The sequence below is a fragment of the Halichoeres trimaculatus genome, unplaced genomic scaffold (assembly GCF_033239565.1).
Source record: "Halichoeres trimaculatus isolate MK-OKI-2021-1 unplaced genomic scaffold, fHalTri1.1 fHalTri1_scaffold_5, whole genome shotgun sequence".
Classification (NCBI taxonomy): domain Eukaryota; kingdom Metazoa; phylum Chordata; class Actinopteri; order Labriformes; family Labridae; genus Halichoeres; species Halichoeres trimaculatus.
Genome location: NW_027437183.1, coordinates 40,077,030 through 40,088,596, shown reverse-complemented (window position 1 = coordinate 40,088,596; position 11,567 = coordinate 40,077,030).

Sequence of the window (11,567 nt, the reverse complement as noted above, 5' to 3'; positions counted from 1 at the left end):
ACGAATATCCCCTGGCCCTTCTGACACCTCGAGCTAAGGGCTTATTGACCTGGAAGTCCTGACACCCACTCAGCAAAGCCTCCAGTTCTGGTCTGAGCTTGAACCAGGGAACCTGGCCGGGTCATAAGGGAACCCCATCCAGTCCGGGCGCCTAGACATGCCCAGCTTGCCTGGACAATAGAGGGGCCACCTTAGATCTACCCAGAGGGAGGTATTTCGCATGTGGCCCCTTCAACATCCTGGCCCCCCTTGCCAGCTGTACATGAATAAGTCACACAGGCTGGGAAAAGTCCATCAGGGCTCAAACCTTTGGAATGCTCCACCCTCAAGTGTGAACAAACCTCCAGCAGAAACCCCTGCCTCGCTCATAGAAGAAACCCGGCCTACGCCCCCCAGTGGTGGGTCAAACACGAATATCCCCTGGCCCTTCTGACACCTCGAGCTAAGGGCTTATTGACCTGGAAGTCCTGACACCCACTCAGCAAAGCCTCCAGTTCTGGTCTGAGCTTGAACCAGGGAACCTGGCCGGGTCATAAGGGAACCCCATCCAGTCCAGGCGCCTAGACATGCCCAGCTTGCCAGGGCAATGGAGGGGCCACCTTAGATCTACCCAGAGGGAGGTATTTCGCATGTGGCCCCTTCAACATCCTGGCCCCCCTTGCCAGCTGTACATGAATAAGTCACACGGGCTGGGAAAAGTCCATCAGGGCTCAAACCTTTGGAATGCTCCACCCTCAAGTGTGAACAAACCTCCAGCAGAAACCCCTGCCTCGCTCACAGTAGAAACCCGGCCTACGCCCCCCAGTGGTGGGTCAAACACGAATATCCCCTGGCCCTTCTGACACCTCGAGCTAAGGGCTTATTGACCTGGAAGTCCTGACACCCACTCAGCAAAGCCTCCAGTTCTGGTCTGAGCTTGAACCAGGGAACCTGGCCGGGTCATAAGGGAACCCCATCCAGTCCGGGCGCCTAGACATGCCCAGCTTGCCAGGGCAATGGAGGGGCCACCTTAGATCTACCCAGAGGGAGGTATTTCGCATGTGGCCCCTTCAACATCCTGGCCCCCCTTGCCAGCTGTACATGAATAAGTCACACGGGCTGGGAAAAGTCCATCAGGGCTCAAACCTTTGGAATGCTCCACCCTCAAGTGTGAACAAACCTCCAGCAGAAACCCCTGCCTCGCTCATAGAAGAAACCCGGCCTACGCCCCCCAGTGGTGGGTCAAACACGAATAACCCCTTGCCTTTCAGTAACTTGTCTCGTATATGTATATTTCTTACAGGAATGTTTTCAGCAAGCAGGGAGGAGTGAAATCATGGAAGGTCACATTCCCCGATCAATGGAGGCAGAAAGATTTTTTGACAACTGTGGAGTTTTTGTGTGCTCAGTGAGATAACTCATGCAGCTACATTATAAAGATTTCAACTTTAAAACACACACCACAAAAATACACTGAGGACATGCGTGTCATGTTGTGTCATTGTTTAATTATGTCAAATAGGCTGCTGAGAATGAGGTCAAAAACAGGCCTTAAAGCAATGAAGAGCACAGCCTAAGCCAGTGTCGGACTCTGAGAAGACATCATGCTTCTCAGATGATTCAAGGCCTGAGTATTGAAGTCAGTCATATTACATTTTGCTTAAATGGGCTACAATGTGAACTCTTAAAAATTTCAGACTTCATTGTGTGTAAGCTTCTTTTTTTATCTATTTTTATTTTATTTTTAACTTTGGAGCTTCCCACCCACCAAAGATGAAGCTGAAAAACTGAACGAGAAAGAGAGCCGAATACAGCGTCAAGAATAAAAAATGTCAGAATCAAATAGCCATTGCTTGGCCTGGAAAAGAGAGCCTGTGCCTTTCAGCGGGTGCATGGACTGAAGAGGTACTGAAACATGCATCACAACCTGTTGTTGGAATACCTAAAATGATTTATGAAATATGTTGTTCCAAGACAGTAGCATAATTTTGAGGTCACTTTTCCAAGAAGTCATTGCCTTTGACTTTGGAAACTCTTTTGAATTCTTCTCTTAGAACACTCCACCATGACATAAAGAACTTTTCTTGGCTTGAGTGCAAAGGCTGTGGAGGATGGATCCACTTTGAATGCGCTGGCACAAAAGGAGACTGGACTTCAAAGGATTTCCTCTGTGGATGCCAAAGGGATCCTGGTGAATTGTTGTAAGTATAAAACAGATTCTCCAACTGGTATGCATTATTTAAGAGCAGTTTTTTTAAAAAAGTAACTGGAAATGAAGCATCTCAAAACAAGTTGATAAAACAACAGTATTGCACGGTCATGATTGCATTAGATGAAACAGGAAAAAAACATCAAGAGATGAATACATTCAACCCACCAGTATTAAGTATGCAAGTCAGGTTAGCATCTCCTTGCTGTCTTACAAGTACAACAATACCATAATTCATTCTTTGTCTTTTTTTTTGTAGGACTGATGATATCCTTGCAGCCATCGAGACAGACAGTTTTCATCCCCAGTGTTTGGAGTTAGACCTTCTCAGTGGCCACATCCTGTCAAACAGAATGTTTCTGTATAGAAATAAAGGCTTTGACCCGAGGCTCAAAGCATTCTATGATGACCACCCATCTATACTAGATGAGAGAAAGGTAAATACAATGCCTACATGTAATGGTGGCATGTTTGCAAATATTGGGAAGTGCAAAATTTTAAAATAACAAATTATTGAAAATCTTATACAGACAAGCTGTGGAGTGTCATCAAATTAGAGTTCAAAATTGTTGTCTACTTCTATTTCATACAGAAAACCTCTTGCAGAGGTTTAAAAACCTTGGTGGGTAAAGAAGAGACTGCAGCTGATAAAAGTGCATATATCAGTGATGTCATTTTACCAGAGGTTAGTTGACCATCTTTTGCCCGTACAGTTTTTTGTGTGGATATATTTACTGAAAGTTCTGCATGTTTGACTACTAATAGTTTTGGTTCATAACACTACAGAGCTGGAATTCGAACAAGTAGCCTTTTTTTTCCAGGTCAACATTGAGTGGCTTAGGCTGAAGTTCAACATCTGAAGATATGAGGCTTAATGTATCATTCTCAGTACTAAAAGCCTGTCACACACCATGGACTGGTAATGATATATTGAAGCTGATCGTGATTTACAAAATTAAGGCTGTTTGAGTATCAGGGCCAGGGTTTACAATTTATCAAGTGTGTATGTTGATTAAGTTGGACAAACACGTAATATTAAGTAAATATACAACAGAGTTTTTTATTTAGAGGGTATATTACTAACTGACAGCGTTAATTGTCAGAGCATATAACTTCTTCAACTGCACAATAGTTGAATTAGAAGTAACATATCATTTTGATAGACACATGACAGGTAGGGGCAAATTCATCCTTAAGGACATTAAAGAAAATCTGTTGCTTACATTAACTCAAGAAGAGAAAAACAATAGCAACAACTCAACAAGAAAAAAGAAATATATAAATAAACATGAAAAATGTCCGTGTAAGTCTCTGTCTCCTTTGGTTAAACTAATCTAATTTCTAATAATGCTTCTTTAAATTTTATGGCAAAAAGTTCTGCAAATAAATAAACATTAATATAATATTTCTAAAGTCTAGTGAGTTCTGTCGCATATCCAAGCTTTTTCCAATACTCCACTTTTTTTATGATCTGACAGGGTGAACAGCAATCAGCAAAAAGGGAGGCAGACCACAACAGTGGCACCAGCTGAAGAGATCATACAGGTGAATTATTGAAAGATTATTTTTATTTTAAAACACAAAGATTATTAGTGATATTAAAGTATTTACAAACATTGACACTGTGTTCAACGCTGGCAGATTTTTCCAAGGTTAAAGAAACCATACAATTTTTACAACAAAGTTCATACATATTTTAGAAATATTTCCAGAAGACTGATTTTTTCAAACCCTGTCTACACAGCTCAAGAATTATTTGCCAGAATATGTATTTGCTAAGGCTGAGAAAGGGGACAAAGGAACCATGAAAAATCTGACAGAATAGTGCCAACTGAAGGACTCAGGGGAAAAACCATGGTTCAGATGGTTGAGTATTTAGTAACCATAACATAAATATATTGATTTGTAAATATGTCTGTTTTGAGGGGGTCTCTAAAAGTAATGTCTTTTCTATGGTTTAGTTTGAAGGATATGTCAGACAAGGAAAGAGAGGACAGCTGCATTGCCTCAAAATCACTGAAAAAAAAAAATCTTCAGAATCCCATCCTATCCATAGACCAAGTCATCAAGTTGTACTCATACTACATTCCTTTGGTGTCTTCAAAAAACGAGATGTGTTCATTTTTTTTTGCACACTGTTGTATTTTATTTTTATTTTTACCTGTACACGTTTGTAAGTTTTTATCCAAATGTCTTTCAGTGAACAAATGTTGTTTTTTGTTTGTGGGATTCTTATTTTTGTATTTGTTTTAAGGTTGTATGTTAAAAGACCATTTGTTGGGTCTTTCAAAAAATAAACATTGTTAAAGTCTCAATCATTTTGTGAAAACTGGAATATTGTTTTTCTTAGTGATATCAGTGGGGAGAACCACCCAAGACTAAGACAAAAAAAAAAACAAACCAAACCAACAAATACATAATTTAATAAGTATGGCACTGGACCATTAAAAGTGAGTAGCAATTGTCCATTTCTGTATGGCTGATAAAGACAGAATTCAAGCCCATTGTTTCTATTTAAAATATAATCGATCTTTAGTAGTCCTGTGTGACAGTATGCCAATTAATTCTTATGTGGACCTCCATATTTCTGATTATAGGCCATTAAAGAAGAGCATTAACCATGACCTCAGGAGTACCACATTACTCACCATATATAACTGCAGATCGGACATATTATGGCTTTTTCATATGGTATGCTATAATATGCCACTCCAAAGTAGTGGTTTATACTCTTTAATGGTATTTAAGAGGGAAGATTTCTTAAAAAAAAATTAAAAAAAGAGGTTACAGATCATAATTACAATTGTAAAGATGACATTTTTAACACTCATGACAAGCATGTGCATCTATTAATTGCTTCAACACAAAGAATTTTGAGCCACTGTGCCATAAATCCAGAGTATTTCCCTTTTTTATGTATTTATTTATCTATTTTTTGCACGCACGCACGCTCACACACGCACACACACACACACATGTGTGTGTGTGTGTCTGTGCGTGCAAAATATATATATATATATATATATGTATATATATATATATATATATATATATATATATATATATACACACACACACATATATATATATATATATATATATATATATATATATATATATATATATATATATAAACTTTAAACTTTATTTATAGGGCACTTTTCATACTTTAAAAGCAACACAAAGTGCCTCACAGAGGCTAAAAACAACATAAGAAAAAGACAAATCCATACACACATTCGCAGACAAACACACATACACACCTACTCCCATACACATTCATACTAACTGTAAAGAGAAGGGAGAGAGAGACATGGCTGGGCACCGAGGACTGAGGTAAGGAATAAGCTACCTTTCGGGGCTATCAACACTGAGGAAGGCTCCCGGCCCACAAGGAGCACAGCCGGAGACTTCCCCGCCCCGCACAGACACAAGGCCCCACAACACAGTGCAGTGACCTATAGCCATGCAGGCGAAGCCGTCCCCTGGCAGCAGCCCCAGAAGTGGACCAGGAGCAGCCCCCAGTGCGGAGAGCCCCCACAAGGAAACACTGGAGCTAAAAACCATCATACTAAAACAATAATAAAAATGTAAGAAGAAAGATAAAATAACATAAAATGGATAAGTAAAATGACATAGAGAATTAAGAATAAAATGATAAGAGTTTGACTAAAAGAATGAAGAAGATATACAGTAATACAATAAAACAATAAGTAATAAAAGAATAAATTAACTTGGTTAAATCAAGTAAAAGCTTGATTAAAAAGGTGAGTTTTAAGCCACTTTTTAAAAGTATCAACAGACTCTGCAGCCCTGAGATTCTCTGGCAGGCTGTTCCATAATCGGGGGCCATTATAACTAATAGCCGCCTCCCCGTGTGTCTTAGTTCTAACTTTTGGTATGGTTAAAAGGCCAGTGCCAGAGGACCTCAGGGTCCACGAGGGCTGATACGGTAAAAACAGGTCAGATAAATAAGAAAGCCCAAGGCCGTTAAGACATTTATAAACTACTAAAAGAACCTTAAAATCGATCCTGAAACGCACAGGGAGCCAATGTAGAGATTTTAAGACTGGAGTAATATGTTCCCGCCCTCTGGTCCTCGGCAGCACTCGTGCGGCTGAATTCTGTAATAATTGGAGGTTGGAAATTGTCTTTTTGGGAAGACCATTACAATAATCTAAACGAGAAGAGATAAAAGCATGCATCAACACCTCTGTGCTGGCCTGAGAGAGAAACGGGTGGCCTCTGGCTTTATTTTTGAGATGATAAAAACCGATCTTAGTTACATTTTTAATGTGTGGCATAAAAGAAAGCTCAGAGTCAAAAATCACGCCCAGATTTTTTACAGAATTTGTTGGTTTGAGACCTTGAAGTTTTGGTAAAAGTTTCTCTCTCTGGCCTTCAGGGCCAATGACTAGAACTTCTGTTTTGTCCTGGTTGAGTTGTAGAAAATTTGCTGCCATCCATGAATTTATATCTAAAATACAGTTAAAAAGGGCATCAATAGGCCCTGTGTCACCAGGAGACACGGCGATGTACAGCTGCGTATCATCAGCATAGCTATGGAAGCTGATGCTGTGCCTCCTGATGACATCCCCCAGGGGAAGCATGTAAAGATTCAAAAGAGTTGGACCTAGAATTGACCCCTGGGGGACCCCACACTTTATCTCATGGGTTCCTGAGGAACGTGTATCCAAACTTACAAAGAAGCTGCGATCAGTCAGGTAAGAGTTGAACCAATTCAAAACAGTACCAGAGAGACCAACTAGGTGCTTCAGTCTGTTTAATAAAATGTGATGGTCTACTGTATCGAAGGCGGCAGTCAGATCCAGCAGCACCAAGACTGTGAGTTTATGGTTATCTAAATTGCACCTGATATCATTTAAAATCTTTACAAGAGCCATCTCCGTACTGTGATTCAACCTCAAACCAGACTGATGCTTCTCTAAAATGTTATTCTGAATTAAAAAATAATTTACTTGGTTAAAAACAAGTTTTTCTAAAACTTTACTTAAAAACGGTAAGTTGGATACAGGCCGATAGTTTTTTAGGACATTGGGGTCTAAATTGCTCTTCTTCAGGAGGGGCCTTACCACCACCGTTTTAAAAGAAGAAGGAAAAACACCTGTCTGAAGAGAGCAATTCATAATGTACAGCAGCTGTTCCTCAAAGAAGCCATAAAATGATTTAAAAAATGGTGTGGGAATTGGGTCAAAAAGGCAGGTTGTGGGCTTTACCTGGGAGAAAACTCGACCAAGCGTCCTTGCGACAACCAGGGCAAAACTCTCCAGTGTTTCCTCGGATGAAATCAACGGCCCAGGTGAGTCGACAGTTAAAATCTGTTCAGGTAAAAGATTCGACCTGATGTCATTGATTTTACTCCCGAAGTGGTCTGCAAAGTCCTCACATAAAATGTCATTTGGAATGGAGGATCTGTTAAAATGTTTGTTTGTTAAGAGGTCAATTGTGGAGAAAAGGAATTTTGGGTTGTTTTTATGGTTGGTTATTACATTTTGAAAGTGGGATTTTCTGGCATGTTTGACTGAGTTATTGTAAGATTTGAGTAGTTCACGGTAGATTTCAAAGTGAACAGTCAATTTTGATTTTCTCCATTTTCTCTCTGCACTCCTGCAGCTTCTCTTCAGTTCCATGATTTCTCCAGTTCTCCATGGTGATTTAGGCTTTGTTTTGATTTTTTTAGTTAAAAGTGGAGCAACTGAGTCTAGTGTGGATTTCATTTTACTGTTAAAATTGTCAACAATAAAATCACAGGGAGCTGGTAAAATAGCTGCAGGAGTGCTCTCTAAGATCTGAATAAAATTGTCAGCCACTTCAGGAGTCAGGTAGCGTCTCCTCACAGTTCTCACAGGGGCCACCTGCTGGTTAAAACTGGCGATGTTAAAAAACACACAGAAATGGTCAGACACAGCTAGATCAACGACAAAGAGAGAGCACCCACGGACAGGCCATGGGTTATAACGAGGTTGAGGGCGCTCCCCCTGGCGTGGGTCTGCTGCGTAAGATGCTGTTTAAAATCAAGGCAGTTTAAAATGTTTAAAAAAATCTCTAGACATTGAGTCTTTAGCCGTGTCCAGGTGTAAGTTAAAATCGCCGGTGAATAAAATCCTATTATAATTTGAATGAGTGAATGAAAGCAGATCTGAAAATTCACTAATAAAAACAGGGGAGTAACGGGGTGGTCTATAGATCGTTACACACAGGATGGGTGGACTGCTAAAAACAAAGGCATGGTGTTCAAAGGAGGTATAACTGTTAAAAGAAACCTCTTTAAAACCATTGTATTTCTGAAAATCGATGCAGTCCCACCCCCCCTTCTGCTCTCCCTGGAAGAAAATGAAAATTTAAAATCTGGTGGGGAGGCCTCTGTGAGAACAAAGGGTGCATCAGTACCAAGCCATGTCTCTGTAAGGAGAATACAATCCAAGTTATTATCTAAAATTACATCACGTATTAAAAAGGATTTATTGGTCAGAGAGTGCACATTCAGCACAGCCATTTTAATGTCCGTGCTGAACGTGCGCTCGTCATGCTGCTTTAAAGGAATATTTAAAAGATTACGATGTTGATGTGGTCTCCGTTGAGGTTTGTTGTTGTGTCTATTGCTGATGATGACAGGGATTGATGAATGGACAGGTGATAAAAAGGAGGGTTGAATATTGTGAGTGGGGTGTGTAGTGGGAATGTACTGTCATGCTGAAAAAGCTTTACAGGAGCACAGAGTGAGTTCAATGTTCAGAGATAGGAGACAGGAACCTGTGTGATTAGGGTGGAGTTGATAGTGCTTAAAGAGATCGGGTCTATTGTAGAAGGATGTGAAGTTGTCCACGTAGGGGATACCTGTGTTGCAGCAGTAGTCCTTCAGCCAGATGTGAAGCTGTCTTAATCGGGAGAATTTCACATCGCCAAAGCAGGGAGACGGAAACGGCCCAGGAATCACACAGCGCTTCCCTGCATTAAGAATACCGTCGATCAGCTCTACAAAGTCTTTTTTAGCTTCTCTGACTGCTGGAGATGCACATCATTACATCAATCGTGAGTCACCACCGTAGACACAGATGGGTGGTGACGTAGGAGTTGTTGGAGGGCGTTGTTTATATCAACAACACGTGCGCCTGGGTGGCACGAGGTACTGCACCTGTTGACCCGCACGTGTCAGACCATGGAGGATCCAACAACAAGGACCGGATAGGATGCGGGCTCCTGTGGTAAAGCGGGATGGACGCCACGAGAGGAGCGAGGCGGAGGACTCACCTGAAAACCCTTTTCAGGAGCCAGGCGATGTCTGGTTGCGCTGGAGGAGTGCACTAAATCGGCGTTGTGCACAGAGGGCTCAGACCTTCCGCAGATGGACTTCTGCTTGGGACTGTGCGGCTCCCGGGATCGGTGTAGGTCTTCAGTGCACCCCTTACCAGCAGCAGCGGATCCCACTGTTCTCTGTATATATAATAGATATATATATTGTAATTTTTATGACACAAGAGTAATAAAACAAGACCTCCTTACTTTTTAGAGTTATGTTAATGGAAATTATTGGTGGCACAGTAAGACTGCATCCGGTTATCGGCACTGTTTATGTGCAAAGTCACAAATTCCAAGCCACATTTCCATTCTTAAATGTAAAATCATTTGGTTTTCAGAGAAATGATAAATAATCCATAAGTAAACCCACCAGATCAATAGTGGCAAACCTTTCAAATATGACAGACCACTAGAAGTAAACTGGCATACAGGTAGGGAAAAGGAGGAATATGCCTCCAAATGTGACTGGTATACCAGTAAAAAATGGAATATGCCAGGAGATGAAACTGGTATACCAGTAAAAAAATGGAATATGCCACCACATGGAAACTGCTATACCAGTTTAACAGTACAATTGGTTCATGCCACTGCTTCTGATATATATATATATATATATATATATATATATATATATATATATATATATATATATATATATACATATATATATATATATATATATATATATATATATATATATATATATACACATATATATATATATATATATATATATATATATATATATATATATATATATATAAATTACTTGTTTTGATATGGACCATGAACTGCTTCAAATGCTTAAATGCTTTAACATTGGACAAATTTCAATGAGAGGTCTTAACCAATATTTGTTTCTTGGTACTCTAAAGCCACTTTGTAGCTGTTTGAAGTTTTGTGACTGTATGGAAATAAAGTGTGATTCAGAGCAACAGGCGTGTGTACGGTAGGTGGCAGCAGTGCAGGAAATGGGCCGGAACTCACAGGTACGGAGTGCCTGCACTTCTGATTTTTGTCTGTATGCGTTCCGTTACTTTTTATTGAGTACCGCCACCTCTTGGTGAGTCAGCGGTACTCACTGTGTTTCATCTTCTCATAAACAGAAACTGTCTGTTGACATGACAGGATGACATCAGGCTGTCACCAATTCTTTTATCCAATGATATTCGATAATATTAGCCAATCAGAGACTGGTGCGGGCGGGGTATACACATTTCTCAACAACATCACCAAACCTAGCATGGGGAGCATTACATCCACAAAAGTTGCGCTAAAATGTCTTTACTAAAATGGATTCACCAAAAAGCCCAACCAAAACCAACGGAGGACCAGACAGAGAGTACCCTCCTTGAAACTGCTGCTGTCTGTGCAGTAGGGGCTTGTGTCAGCGAAGAGGAATCGGAGGATGTCGGCGCTAGCTACGGCACCGAGAACACCGAAGGCATGGAGCATCTCCCCTCGACTATTACTTGTGCAGACGGTCAAACTTCGCGGACTCAGGGACTCCATGCGCCTGATTGCTGGACTAGGGACCAGGTTGAATATTTCTGCAAGGCAAACGATTGGCTCATTGTGAAGTACAAGAAGCTTGGATGCCGGAATTGCCAAGAAGTTAAATCTTTGGGAGTACACTGCGGCCAAGGGCTAAAAATATCTACGGAATGGAGTGATTGTATGGTGACGCATTACAGCCACGACAAAAGAAAACAACAAGTAAGCCTCAGAAAAAAGATCCATGAACACAGAGAATCACTAGCTCACAAAAAAGCCACAGAGATATTAAAATGTGCTTCACGCGAAACTTTTGAAAAAAAAGTGCAGGCTATGCATGCATCAGATTATGAAAGCACGTCCAGAGTTTTCAGAACAGCCTACAAAATCGCAAAGCACAGCCGGCCACTGGCGGACTTGCCGGTTGACCTCAGTCTCCAGCAGCTTAATGGAGTGAACGTGGGTAGGGTCTTGCACTCCAGTAAAACTTGTGGAGTAATAATAGACCATATTGCAGATTTGACGAAAGATAAAATGGCAAAAGACATCACTGAAAATAACAGGA